We start from the raw sequence: 13,492 nt of genomic DNA on the forward strand, positions 1-13,492 counted from the left end.
CCAGGAGACAGAGGTTGCAGGGAGCCAGGATCATGCCACTGCACTCCAGCAAGCAACCTGGCAACAGAGCAAGACTCTGTCTCAAGAAAAAAAAAATGCTGTCAGCCAGGTAATCCCAGCACTCTGGGAGGCCAACGTGGGCAGACCCCTTGACATCAGGACTTCAAGACCAGGCAATGTAGCGAAACCCCATCTTCTACCAAAAATATGAACATTAGCTGGTCGTGGTGTCCCAGCTACTGGGAAGACTCATATGGGAGGATCGACTGAGCCCAGGAGGCCGAGGGTGCAGTGAGCCATGATCCCACCACTTCACTCCAGCCTGTGAGTCAGAGCTAAGCACTGTCTCAAAAAAGAAAAAGAAAGAAAAGAAAATGCTAACAAGTGATGCATTGATACCCACAGCATCATTCATCTGTGCTTTCCACAGCCAACCGCCCATATATTTCTTCTCTAAATTGGATCTTCATCTACATGAGAAAATGCAGAACCAGTAAACACAAAAATTGAGCATTAAATAAAGTCTCTGGAAAATGAAGTTGGATTTTTAAAGTAAACATCATAATTCTGTCTGCCCAGTGCAGACAGAAATCTCTGGAAGCTTTTAGCAGCAGCAGGATCCTAATTGCATAACCTTGTTTCAAATGAGTGAGAAATTATGCTATAATTTTACTTATCAAAAGAACATATGAGTAGCGTGACGCCATCCACCTCCCCATCATCCATCTGCCTTTCTCGTTCATTAATTACATATGCTTCCGATTCCTTCTTTCTGATTACCCTGAATACTAACACTTACCCTCCAAATGGGGCGTATTCTCTCTCTGTCTTGCTTCCAAATTGTCTGATTAAACCACACTACTCCCAGCTTCTAATCCTCAGTAACTCAGGGAGCTTTCCTTCCCATCTTACCGTCCACACCAAAATGCCTTCCTCACTCCAAGCATCACTTAGTTCTTATCCACTTATATTTTTCAGCTAATCTTCCAAAGTAGCCCAACATCTAGACGTTTAAAGCCATTGTGAGCCGCTAGTCACTTCAAACGTGTGGTTGGGTTTTGAGTCTATTACTGTACAACCACCACCTTGTTTCTTCAGTTCCCCTCTAGGGGTATAAATCGTGTCTGCATGTGGCAGATAGAAACTCTGGGCTGGAATCTTCATGGTTTTAAGTGTTACTCTGATTTTAGTCTATTTCATTTCCTTCCAGGTCTCAGAGATATTGAGCTTGGACTCTGACCATGGGTTCTGGAGTCCATCCAATTCCTAGCCTTGCCCATTCCTGGCTCTGTAATTTCAAGGAAATTCCCTAAACACTCTGAGTTTCAATTGTATCATCAATAAAATGAAGGCAATGCTAGCACTTGCCACGTACATTGACGTAGGGATTAATCATGGAAATAAAGAGAGCTGAGGTCCACGTCCTGGTACAGAGACTCAAAAAATGTCAGTGATAATAGATGCCAGCTCCCTTGGGGAAGGAAATGTAATGGCTGTAATTCTTTGGAGTTTAGACAATGTCACAGAACTTCATCCTGAGGAGCTCGCTGACTCAGCAGAGGCCATGATCAAAGTCACAAACAGAGAGTTGGACTACAGTAGTGCCATTAAGATGCAGGCATCAGCACTGTATCCTAAATAACAGTACTATTAAGAGGAAACCCCCTTGAATGGCTTACACGCCCCCCCCATGACATATTACAGACAACACATCTTGGTGTTACCACAAATCCCTAGCGTACCTTGATGCATTAAGGTCTTCTGTATAATAAGTCAGATGACTAGTGCTGAACTTAGCTGAGTTGGGAAAAAACAAAAAAGAGCAATGACAAACCATGTGTGACCTACGCACCCAGCATCTCTCAGAAAGATATTTGCTCCTTAAGTCAAGTGCAAGATCTTGGAAAGTAGCTAAAAAAGAGTAATAGAAACCTTTTTTTAAGATGTATCTTTTCTTCCTTAAAGTCCTACATCAAAATGACATGTCCATGTCCATCATCTATCAAATAAATTCCCTTAAAATTATAAATCCATCATGGTCTGGACTGTGGGGCAAAAGGCACTCACACCACAGAGGTAAGAACATAAACTTTCACTAGGTTTTTAGGAGGTAACCTGGCAACTAACATCGAAAACCCTAAAAAAAAAAAAAAGGTCTGCTTTGTTTGACCTAATGATTGCTTTTACCAGTTTTTACTGCAATAATTAGATACTCATGTAACTATGTAGAAAAATATTCATGCCAGCATTACCTATAATAATGAAAAATGAAAAACAACAATAGAGGGTCAATTAAAGATTAAATGAATGACAGGGGTGGGCGCTGTGGCTCCAGCCTGTAATTCCAGCACTTTGGGAGGCCAGCAGATCAACTGAGGTTAGGAATTCGAGACCAGCCTGGACAACATGGTGAAACCCCATCTCTGCTTAAAATACAAAAATTAGCCAGGCCTAGTAGCAAGTACCTGTAATCCCAGCTACTCAGGAGGTGGAGGCATGAGAATCACTGGAACCCAGAAGGCAGAGGTGGCAGTGAGAAGAGATTGAGCTACTGCACTCCAGCCTAGGCAACAGAGTAAGACTCTGTCTCAAAAAAACAAAGAACAAAAAGAATGAATGACGAAACATACATAAGGCAAATTATTATATAGCCATTTAAAAGCTAAATTCTTGAAAAATAGGATAAGAAAATGAGAAAATCCATGTGATACATTAAGTGTAAAAAGCAGGATAAAAGTATGTAAAAACTGCATTATCAAATCCATGTCTAAAGGTACAGGGGAGAGAAAGACTGTAAAGATATGGGATTGTGGATGATTTATTCTCTTCTTCAAATTGGTTCCAAAGAACATATATGACTTTTACACGTGAAGGCAAAGGAAAATGATTTTTAGAAAAATTTTGCCTAGTGCTCACTAGCAGTTTCTACCACACTCCTTCCCACAACTCTAATTTTTACACACACACAAAATACTCTGTTTTCCAAAACTTCCTTCGTAAACTGACTCTAAACTAACTCCTTGATTTGCAACTGAACCTGAAGAACTCAGATGGAAATTATTTTCATTTCATTCAACAAGTAGCATGTCACCCACCCAAAGACTGAGTAGATGAGTGAAGAACTATACTTAGCAACCGTATCCTTAGGTTTAAATTTAACAGTTACAATATTCAATTTAAAAAAAGTTAAAACCCATATTGAAATAATGCTAAAAATAGTCATGCTGCCTGTGCCAATTATTTTCCCCAGTGGGTGACTTTCCAGGTTAAACACGAATGTTGGTGGAAATCCTTCCCATAATTAAGGAAAGAGTGAAAAAGAAGAAACCTCCAACATCTAATTTCCTGTACAGAAAACAAGATCTCTGATAAAATGTAGCCCCTGGAAACCCCAAAGTCTTCCCTCAAGGACTACAAGGATCTCTCTCCACTGTCACCTCCTAGAATGTTGAAGGATTTCTCAATGCCTATCCTTGAAGAATCCCATTCAGTGTGCCCACAGCAAAACTGCTGTTAAAAAAAATAATCGGCTGAAATATGGATTAAAATAATGATTTTCCTTGATGTATGAGCATATTAGCAGCAAATAAAACACAACATAGATCAGTGGTAGGAACTGTTCCTTGTACTTAGTTAACAGGACTTTTTAAAAATTTATTTATTATACTTTAAGTTCTGGGTTACATGTGCAGATCGTGCAGGTTTGTTACATTGGTATACACATGCCATGGTGGTGGTTTGCTGTATCCATAGCCCCGTCATCTACGTTAGGTATTTCTCCTAATGCTGTCCCTCCCCAATCCCCCACTCCCTGTTATTTCTCCCCAAGCCTCCTGCAGAGACTCATGTGCTACCTGCCCTCTACACACACCCAGGCTCTGGGGTTTTGCACTCAAGTCAGTCAGTGTCAGGAATCTACTGGCAGTCCTGTCCTTCCGAGCTGTTCTACATGTTCTAGCACATGTAAGGGGAGTGTTTCGGTTGCATGCACTTCCTCTACTAAACTGAGACGGCTGCAAATCCAATGTGTGTGTGTGTCTGGGAGAAGCATGCCAATGAGGTAATGAAGGCGAGTCCCAGGGACACAGATGGGGTCTGCAACCCAGATGAACAAAATAACCAGAAGCTGGGGCTGCCCTCAGATGCGTCTTCCCGTTCTCCTTGCCTTCTGTTCATCTTCTCCAATGTAAAGTCACCTGTTAGAACACTGAACTAACCAGAGCGGTTACTCTTACCGAACTAAAAGGGAGGTTAAAAAAAAGGGCAAAGCCAATGCCCAGATTTGCTCAGCTTCCCCTTCCCCACCACTTCCCGTGATACCCTGTGCTCTGAAACCCACTGGCTTATGTTTAAAATCACTTCCATTTCACACAAGCTGTTGTCATTCCCTCCCCAAACTAATATTCAATATTTGTTTCCCATCATTTCCCCTCTATTTTAACCAACAAAATGCCTAACAGGCCTGCAAGTGCCTTTCTCTCTCGGGTCTAGATGTGTGCCGTTTGCATGCTTCCCGAGTGTTGTAAAGAGAATGCTCTCCCCAGAGCACCTCAGAGGTGGCCTTTCAGCTTCAAGGATGCATTTTTAAATTGAGCAAAAACCCTCCATTATATTGGAGAAAAAAAGTTGAAGTTCTGACTACTTAGAATGGCCTGTACTTCCTTTTATTTAGGGATGTATAGAATTGTTAAGCATAATCACAACATAAAGTTATTATTAAAATGCAAAAGCTGGATTCTGTTGTTGATCCAAGTCACTGAGATTTCACTGGCAATTTACGCAGCAGGGAGGGTTAGGCTGACTCAACACTTCACTGGTCTACGCGGCCCCTCTGCACATGAATAAACCTACTAGTAAATGCAAGCAAAATTAAAGGCGCTTTTTCAATGACAGCCCCTGAGACGCTAAGGAAATAATAAGTGTGGTTATTACAAAAACCACAGAGGAATCATAAAAGCCAAACCTCCAAATATGGTAAAGGGGAATGAGTTTTTCCAGGAGATAGCTCTTTTTTGAAAGACTGTATCTTTTCCCTTTTGTTCAAGTTTTAGACCCAAACACTGTAAACTGGTGTCTATGCAAGTGGCTCAGCACAGGTGTTACCTTCCCAAAGAAACCATTTCTAATTGTTCCCATTGTTTTGGAAAGTAACTTTTCCCACTGTGTACTCCCCAAGCATGCGGTCCTCAGTAACCATGCTTTCTAATAGTGTATCTTACTCCTAAGGCTGAAATATTTAGGGGTGGAGTGCCTACTTTCAGCTGATTTAGCACAAGAGGAGGCTGTATCTGGGCATGCGTATGGGCACACAGGGGAGGGAGATAGATGGTAGAGGGGTGTGCGAGTGCTTAACAGCTGCTGCATCCAGACAGAGGAATACCCAAGCGTTCACCGCTCTGTACTTTCAACTTTTCTGTTGGAAAGTTTCCAAAAGAAAATAATTTAGAAGTGAAAAAAAAAAAAAAAAAAAACAGCAGGGGCTCAATCAATGATTGTCCCATAAAGTAAAAACTGCTGTTTTTTGGTTTTGGTTTTGGCTACCAAATGACCATCTAGTGGTTGAGTAAGAGGACTATGGAAACTTCTCATCCAATAAGTGTTAAAGCTCCCACCGCTAGGCGCTACGGTAGGTGCAGCAGATGCAGTGAAGAACCCACCTTCGTCCTGACCCTCCCGACCCTTAGCCAATGCGGAGCAAATGACAGCACTGGGAATGCCATGGGCACTTGGATGGGAGGTGAGGAGGAGCTGTGTAAGGAAGGAGGAGAAGAACATCCATCTTTTCTTTTCTTTTCTTTTCTGAGATGGGAGTTTTGCTCTTGTTGCCCAGGCTGGAGTGCAACGGCACGATCTCAGTTCATCGCAACCTCCGCCTCCTGGGTTCAAGCAATTCTCCTGGCTCAGCTTCCCGAGTAGCTGAGATTACAGGCATGCACCACAACACCCGACTAATTTTTCTTTTTGTATTTTTAGTAGAGACGGGGTTTCTCCATGTTGGTCAGGCTGGTCTCCAACTCCTGACCTCAGGTGATCAGCCCACTTTGGCCTCGCGAAGTGCTGGGATCACAGGTGTGAGCCACCGTACCCAGCCACATCCATCTTTTCTTGGAGAAGGAGGAAGGAGGAACCAAGGGGCACTCAAAGCGCTCATCATAACCAATAAATATTTGTGTAATAAACGAACAAAGGTATGTGCAAGTTGAATGGTGCCTTGAAGCACTTGGCTGAATCTGTCCACATGTGTGGACAGGATGAAACAACCCAGGCAAAAACAGCAGGGACGATGACCTTCCCCCCACCTGCTGCTCTCAAAGCTCCATTTCAGGACTCGCACCACGCAGGGGACTGATGGAGAGGCTATTGGAGTAGACAGTGAGAAACACCAGGAGGTCCTTATGACGACTTTTGATTCCCAGCCCAGTGGCTTGCTGAAGCTAAGTCTATGTGATCTGTCAAAAATGGAAAATCCCTCTTTACCTCAGTGGGGGACTGCACCAGAAGTCTTCAGGAGGGTCTGATCTCTTCTCTGCAGTTCTTTGGGGTTGCTGAGTTTCTCTGCTACAGACTTAGTTCCTTCGCTTCAAGTGCCGATGACCCCGACACTGACTCCTGGCTTGATTGGATGGGTCAGTCTGCACCACCCTCCTTCTCCAAGGCTGTGGTGGTGGAGGTGTTTGATCTGTGGCTGCTCACCCCAAAGGGAATTCTCTCCCAATGGCTTTGCAAATTAGGCTTCAAGTTGTAGACAGTGGAGAGGCCCATGAAGTCCCCATGAGGCTTCTTTTGTGTACCCCATGGGGGTCATGTAATTAAGAAGTGACTAAGGTATAGTCTTTTGGAGACCAATGGTGGGATTCATCACCAAGAGGGTCATCACAGGGGAACTCTGAAATCAAAGTTCACAGCATTTTCTCTCCATTTTCCAGAAAACTACTGCAGATGCTATTGACAGCTTAGAGAGAGAAACACATCTGTGGAAATGGTTGGGCCTTTCTCTTTAAAATAAAATGCAGTGTTCCTTAAGAAAAAATAAGCTGAGTGACAGCCCACCATACACACTTCATTTCTTTCCTCCTATTTGGCTTTTTGTTAGCTCAGGACTATATTTTTCCTCTGAATATTATTTCCCATAATGTTGGCTATTGCAGCCAAAGAAGAATGAGAAATGCAAAACCACACAAGATTCATTTACTTAATGATTCTAAGCATCACAGAATATAGGAAAATATGTAAACTGCAAAATGGTCCACTCTTCTTGATTTTTTGTTTTGAGACGGAGTTGTTGCCCAGGCTGGAGTGCGATGGTTTCATCTCGGGTTACTGCAACCTCCACCTTCCAGGTTCAAGCAAGTCTCCTGCCTCAGTCTCCTAAGTAGCTGGGATTACAGGCGTGTGTCACCACACCTGGCTAATTTTGCAATTTTGGTAGAGATGCGGTTTTACCATGTTGGTCAGGCTGGTCTCAAACTCCTGATCTCAGGTGATCCACCTGCCTTGGCCACCCAAAGCACTGGGATTACAGGTGTGAGCCACCGCACTCGGCCTCTTCATGATTTAATGTTGTTCCAAGCAACTTATTTTCATATGAATTATTTACAAGTGGATAAACTGTTATTCATGTGCATTTCACATGGGCAAAGCCCTTCTATGTCTTTCTTAAAAAGAACATTAAGGCTATGTGTAAGAATGAAACGTTAGGGTCAATGATTTTTCTCAACCAACATCAAACAGTAGACGGACTGATCAGTATGGTTCACAAAAGGTGATGCTCCTCAGCCAGTCTCTAAAAGAAGCAGTCAAGCGTTTCAAATGGCACCAGAACACCACAGAGCATGATGGGTATGCCAGACTCACTCGCTGCCAACCCTCCTGGCCCAGGACAACAGTGGCAGCAATGATGATGATAATGAAAGGTGATGTTGAAGATGGTGCTGGCCATCATGGGAGGACCCAGTAGGGACCAGATACTACCAGCATATTTTTCAATACAGTCTCTCCATTCCTTACAGTAACCCTGCAAAGGTGTCCTCTGCAGGGGAGGCTACTGAGGCAGAGGCCACTCCAATCACAGAACTAGAGACACCTACCCCTAAGAGGCTAGCAGGGGTCAGCCTGAACCCCGAGCGCTGTTCCTTCTATCCACTGAGCTGCAGGAGAGGTTCTGAGGCCTGCCTCCAGGAGGCCCAAGTGAGTCATGCTCCTCTTTTCTCTCCCCTTCAAGGCCAGCCTTTCTATATTAAAGTGAAATTCAACTACACAGATATTTACCCTAAGCACTTTCTTGGTGTGGGCTATTCTGAAGGGCGTTACAGGAAGATATAAGGAAAAGGAAAGCCACATTTTTCTCTGATTAGCCTCATGGCTACAAGCTGCATGGGAGGGTGCCATGCCATTTTATTAGACAGGTGCATACCTGATGCTGTTCCTTAAATAAAATCACGATGTTCCCACCGAGGGTTTAAGTGAGGCTTCCACCATCAATGCCCATTGTGGGAATTCACTATTTCCCACACCTTTTCCTTTTTCCTTCCACATCTATATGTGGTTCTTTTTCAGTGAGGTCTTCAAATTAAACAAAAAATGAGGTCACCCTTCCCATGGAAGCAACGTAGTACAATTTGCCAGACACGGCTCTGCGGACCAATGACTTCTGATAACGCTCTCTCCAACTCAGATCCAGACAAGTCCCCTCTCTCCACTACCTCGAGTCTTTGTGTATAGGGGAGGCACCTGCCCCACAGTGCAGATGTGCAGGCAAACCTCAGGGGCCTGTGAATCCCCTAAACTTGCATGCACTTGTTTGGTAAATACATCATGTATACATTTTTTTCTGGGGAGAAGGCCATAGCTTTCTCCAAATTCTCCAAGAGAACTGTGGCCAATAAGAGCTAAGTATCAGCTGGGCACAGTGGCTCACACCTGTAATCCCAGCACTTTGAGAGGCCAAGGCGGGTGGATCACTTGAGGTCAAGAGTTTGAGACCAGCCTGATCAACATGGTCAAACCCCGTCTCTACTGAAAATACAAAATTAGCCAAATGTTGTGGTGCACACCTGTAATCCCTGCTACTTGGGAGGCTGAAGCAAGAGAATCACTTGAACATGGGAAGCAGACATTGCAGTGAGCCGAGATTGTGCCACTGCACTCCAGCCTAGGCAACAAGAGCATAACTCCATTTCAAAAAAAGGTACTGATGGACTCTGTTGTCTCTATCTTCAAAATTCCTTGATTCTACAAAGCAATGAAGGCATGTCTATGATGCCACAGAAAGCTAAAGACGTCATCCCTGCCCCTCCCACCCAAATAGCCTTGTTATGTCATGATGCTTCCAGGCTCAGGGATCTCTGCTTACTCTGCCCATTCCTGGTTCTATCTATGGTTTCTCCCCCTTCCTCAAGACGTAGGTTTTCTGCTCTGCTATCTTAAAGCTGAAAGAGCTATTTCAAAAAGAGATACTCCATACCAGCAAAAGAGATGGCCAAGGTGGGGGATAAAGGTCTAGCCATCTTGAATAGGAGCAGTTGGGAAAGGAGCCAGGGACAGCACAGTTAAGCCTGGGCACTGTGAAAAGAAATGTCCCATTCCAAGGTGATGTGGGTGGGAATCTGGGAAGTCTAAAGCACGGGCTTGGAGGGCTCCAATTGCTGTGTCAAGTAGCCGCCTCTGGCTTCCAGTCCACCTCTGCCCTACCCCTGGGGCTCCTTTTCAACAAGCTGCTGTAACTGCTGTGGAGAACCCCTGGGGAGCAGATAGGAATTCAGCTGGAGCCCCACAGTTTAGAGGGAACCAGAGGACTTTTGGGAGATGCAGAGGATGATTACAAACTAAGAAGTGGCAAAGCACGTGATAGCCCAGCCTGTGGCGGCTTCTATTTTTCTCCACTAAAAGCCACTTTCCAAATAACCCCTCCCCTCTTACCCCTGTAGGAATGGCAAGATGAAAGGCCCCTTTTACTGAGCCATCAGGAGCCTCTACAAAAAGGAAATGGCTTCACTAACTCCAGAAAAGAGGAGCTCTCCCAGGACACTTTGCCAAGAGTTCCTCAGCTGCCTCTCCTAGTTTTCCTTTGCCCTGGGGATGGCCAGGTGTTAGATGTGATCTGACCCTGTGACAGACAGAACCTGCCTCACCAGGTAGTGCATCCAGAAATCTCACCTTCTCTGCACATGCTGCTGCTAGACTATTATTCGTAGCTCAAAACAAGCCATCCACCTGCAGCCTAGCATTTCACTTGCAGTTACCCTCTAGCCTTACCCAGTGAAAAGGAAAATTAATCCAGGAATGTTTTCCTGTTGTACTACAACTTGATGTCAGTCATCCCCATGGCTCCCAACACTGTTCATCAAGCAGGAAGTACCTGCCCACATGCAAATGTCAAGCCCCATTAAACATGCAGGAAGTAACCTTTACTCTCTTAATCAGGCGCCTTGTATTGAAACAAGGGAGAAACTTTCAAACACAAGTCTGAAGACCATTGACCTGTACATTTTCACCAATTCTTCCACGGAAGGGCTGCACAAAGCGCTTATTATCACACCAGTATTTCATAAGCCGTGTCATGATGTAGTAAGGTCAAAAGTAGAGATAAGTAGGAGGAAGTAATGAAGGAACATTCTTGCTTTCAAGCCTTACATTAAAACAAGAAAAACTGCCTTTTATAGATTAAAAGTTTAATTATTAGTGGAAGAGCAACTTAATGTAATGTGTGTAGGGCACCCAGGAGTACCCATCAACATTTGAATAATAGTGCCCTTCCCATCTGTTTGAATTATTTTTTATTTTATTATTATTTTTCTTTTTTTGGAGACAGAGTCTCGCTCTGTCACCCAGGCTGGAGGGCAATGATGTCATCTCAGCTCATTGCAACCTCCGCCTCCTGGGTTCAAGCTATTCTCCTGCCTCAGCCTCTGGAGTGGCTGGGATTATAGGTGCACACTGCAAAGCCTGGCTAATTTTTTGCATTTTTAGTAGAGATGGAATTTCACCATGTTAGCCAGGATGGTCTCGAACTCCTGACCTCAGGCAATCCATCTGCCTCAGCCTCCCAAAGTGCTGGGATTACGGGTGTGAGCCACCACACCCAGCCTGTTTGAATTTTTCTATCAAGTTATTTTTTTATTCTGTAGAGGCAGTGTCTCTCTACATTAAGCAGGCAGAGTCTCCCTATGTTGGCCAGGCTGGTCTAAAACTCCTGGGCTCAAATGATCCTCTGGCTGCAGCATCCCAAAGTGCTGGGATTCCATGTGTGAGCCACCATACCAGGCCTATTTTTAATTTTTAAAATTGTGTGTTGTATAAAAAAAAATTAGAAGTGTATCAACGACACCAGAGAGAGAGGCTAGAACCATGGGCTTTATATTAGAAATATTTTGGCTGGAGGAGAAGGGCAATGCCATGTAAAATAACACGACCAAAATCATGCCACATCTATGTGGGGATGATTTAGAACTGACTAATCCCAGGCTACCAATTGAGGCTCTTGATTCCCACGAAAGTGACAAAAAGTCAACTGCCTTCAAATTCCCTGTACTTCACATAGAAAACCATCAGAGCAATTTAAATACTTGATTCAATACACTCTTTCCCACTCAACTCTAGGTTGACGGGCTGAGAGGACAGAAAGAGGCAAATGTTCCAGTAAGTAATGCGAGACAAGGGAAGGAAGGAACTGAGCCCCACACAGTGCCAGCCAGGGACAGTCCTGGTCCACGCCTGCTGTCCAAGCCCACAATGTATCACACAACCACCCAACCCAGTCCTGGATAAAGCAAAACTGCTACATAATTCAGAAAGATCCACTACTGTGCAAGAAGAAGCTTTTAAAGTCAAAGAAGAGAAAGGCAGAGATCTCAAAACCCCCGTTCAGGAGTTTACTGACGCATTCTAGTAACTAAAATAGTCACTGAAGATGTTAGAAGAACCAGAGAAGGGAATCATTTTCAAATGCAAATATTTAAAGAAATGTATTTGTATAAGTTGGAATGGTTCTAAGAGAGAATAAAAATTTGGAAAACAGGATATGAAAATAGAAGAAAATGTTTTATTCAGAAAAGCAGCAAATCTTCAAAAGTTAGAGAGATAATTTTTATCCACAGCTTTCCATATTTGTAATTCAGTTAGGAAATGTAAAAGAAAATCCCTGTTTTTAATGAGTTTCCAAAACCCTGTTGCAAGACAAATCGCTATTCCATAAAATAGGTTTACCACTGAAAAGTGATATAATTGGAGATTTTATTCCTCATCAAGCCTTCAAGGTCAAGGAAAACTATAATCAGGACCAACAGTACATCAAAAGGTCACACTCTCCTATAGCTGTCATCATCACAGCAGAAAATTATACTCTTGGCCCTAAAGTGCGAGCAGATGTTTGTTCATTCATATTTAATACATATTCACTGACCATTCCATGTGTCAAGCATATATTCATTACATATATGAAATGCCAAAGAGTGCTAGGTATCCCATTAAATACACAAACAATTCATAAACAATAGGAAAGCGCAATGGAATCCTAGCACACCTAAATATATTTTAACTACGCTCTTAATGGCTTCACCAAAAACAATTCTTTTTTTTTTTGAGACAGAGTCTTGCTCTTTGGCCCAGGCTGGAGTGCAGTGGCACAATCTTGGCTCACTACAACCTCTGCCTCCCAGGTTCAAGCAACTCTCCTGCATCAGCCTCCCAAGTATCTGGGATTACAGGCATGTGCTACCACGCTCGGCTAATTTTTGTATTTTTAGTAGAGATGGGGTTTCACCATGTTGGCCTGGCTGGTTTCGAACTTCTGACCTCAACTGATCCACCCACTTCGGCCTCCCGGACAATTTTCTTAGAGTTTAACAGGATTTTCCATGATGATTTGAGTGAATCTGGTTCTTTTAAAAGTACTCCAAAAAAGTTGAAACTATCACAATTTATCTTAATAAACTATTTGTAGTAACTACAAATAGGCATCATTCTACTGACATAGAATAACTCTCATAACCTTTGTTAAACAGAAACAGATGGTTTTATCATGACTTCCGAGGGTTGTGACAATGATCAGGACAATGTTTCTCTCACAAAGAAAAGCACTTTATAAGACATACCACATTTTGCCTTATTGAATTAGCCCAAAAAAAAGTTTTTCCCCCATAACTTTATGCTTTATGCAGGTAAAAACACAGGCAAACAGGAAGTCTATAAACTGCTGATGACATTGAAATTAGTACCATGCCTTTGGAAAGCAACTTGGAAATATTCGTCACTTACAAATGCTACCCTTAATATATAACTAGAGGAACGATCCAAGATGGCCGATCACTAACATCTCGGGATTGCAGCTCCCAGTGAAAGCTCAACGAGAGGACGCCACACTTTCAGACAAATTTTGGTCGCTCACGGAGCAGAAGATTCCCAGTGGAGGAGCTCCACGGGTCGCCAGCACGACTCTTGTGGCTGGCGCAGCAGTTTCGTCGGCACCTCGGCACGGCAGCTCTCAGTGTAGAGT

The 13,492-nt window shown here is 43.4% G+C and overlaps 1 protein-coding gene across 4 annotated transcripts in view; it reads right to left on the minus strand.

Annotated features, from left to right (window-relative positions):
* Nucleotides 1-13,492, minus strand: part of PRKCA (protein kinase C alpha) — a 490,912-nt gene that overhangs the window by 395,775 nt on the left and 81,645 nt on the right. Inside the window, exon 1 of one of the 4 annotated variants that reach the window (XM_078374476.1) lies at nucleotides 913-1,107. The exons of 2 other annotated variants lie outside the window; for them this stretch is intronic. The gene's annotated coding sequence lies outside the window, so the exon portion shown is untranslated. Of the gene's footprint in view, nucleotides 1-799; nucleotides 1,108-13,492 lie in introns of those variants that run through there. One more of the 4 variants, XM_078374475.1, reaches the window with a different exon arrangement.

This window comes from Callithrix jacchus, chromosome 5 (assembly GCF_049354715.1).
Source record: "Callithrix jacchus isolate 240 chromosome 5, calJac240_pri, whole genome shotgun sequence".
NCBI lineage: Eukaryota > Metazoa > Chordata > Mammalia > Primates > Cebidae > Callithrix > Callithrix jacchus.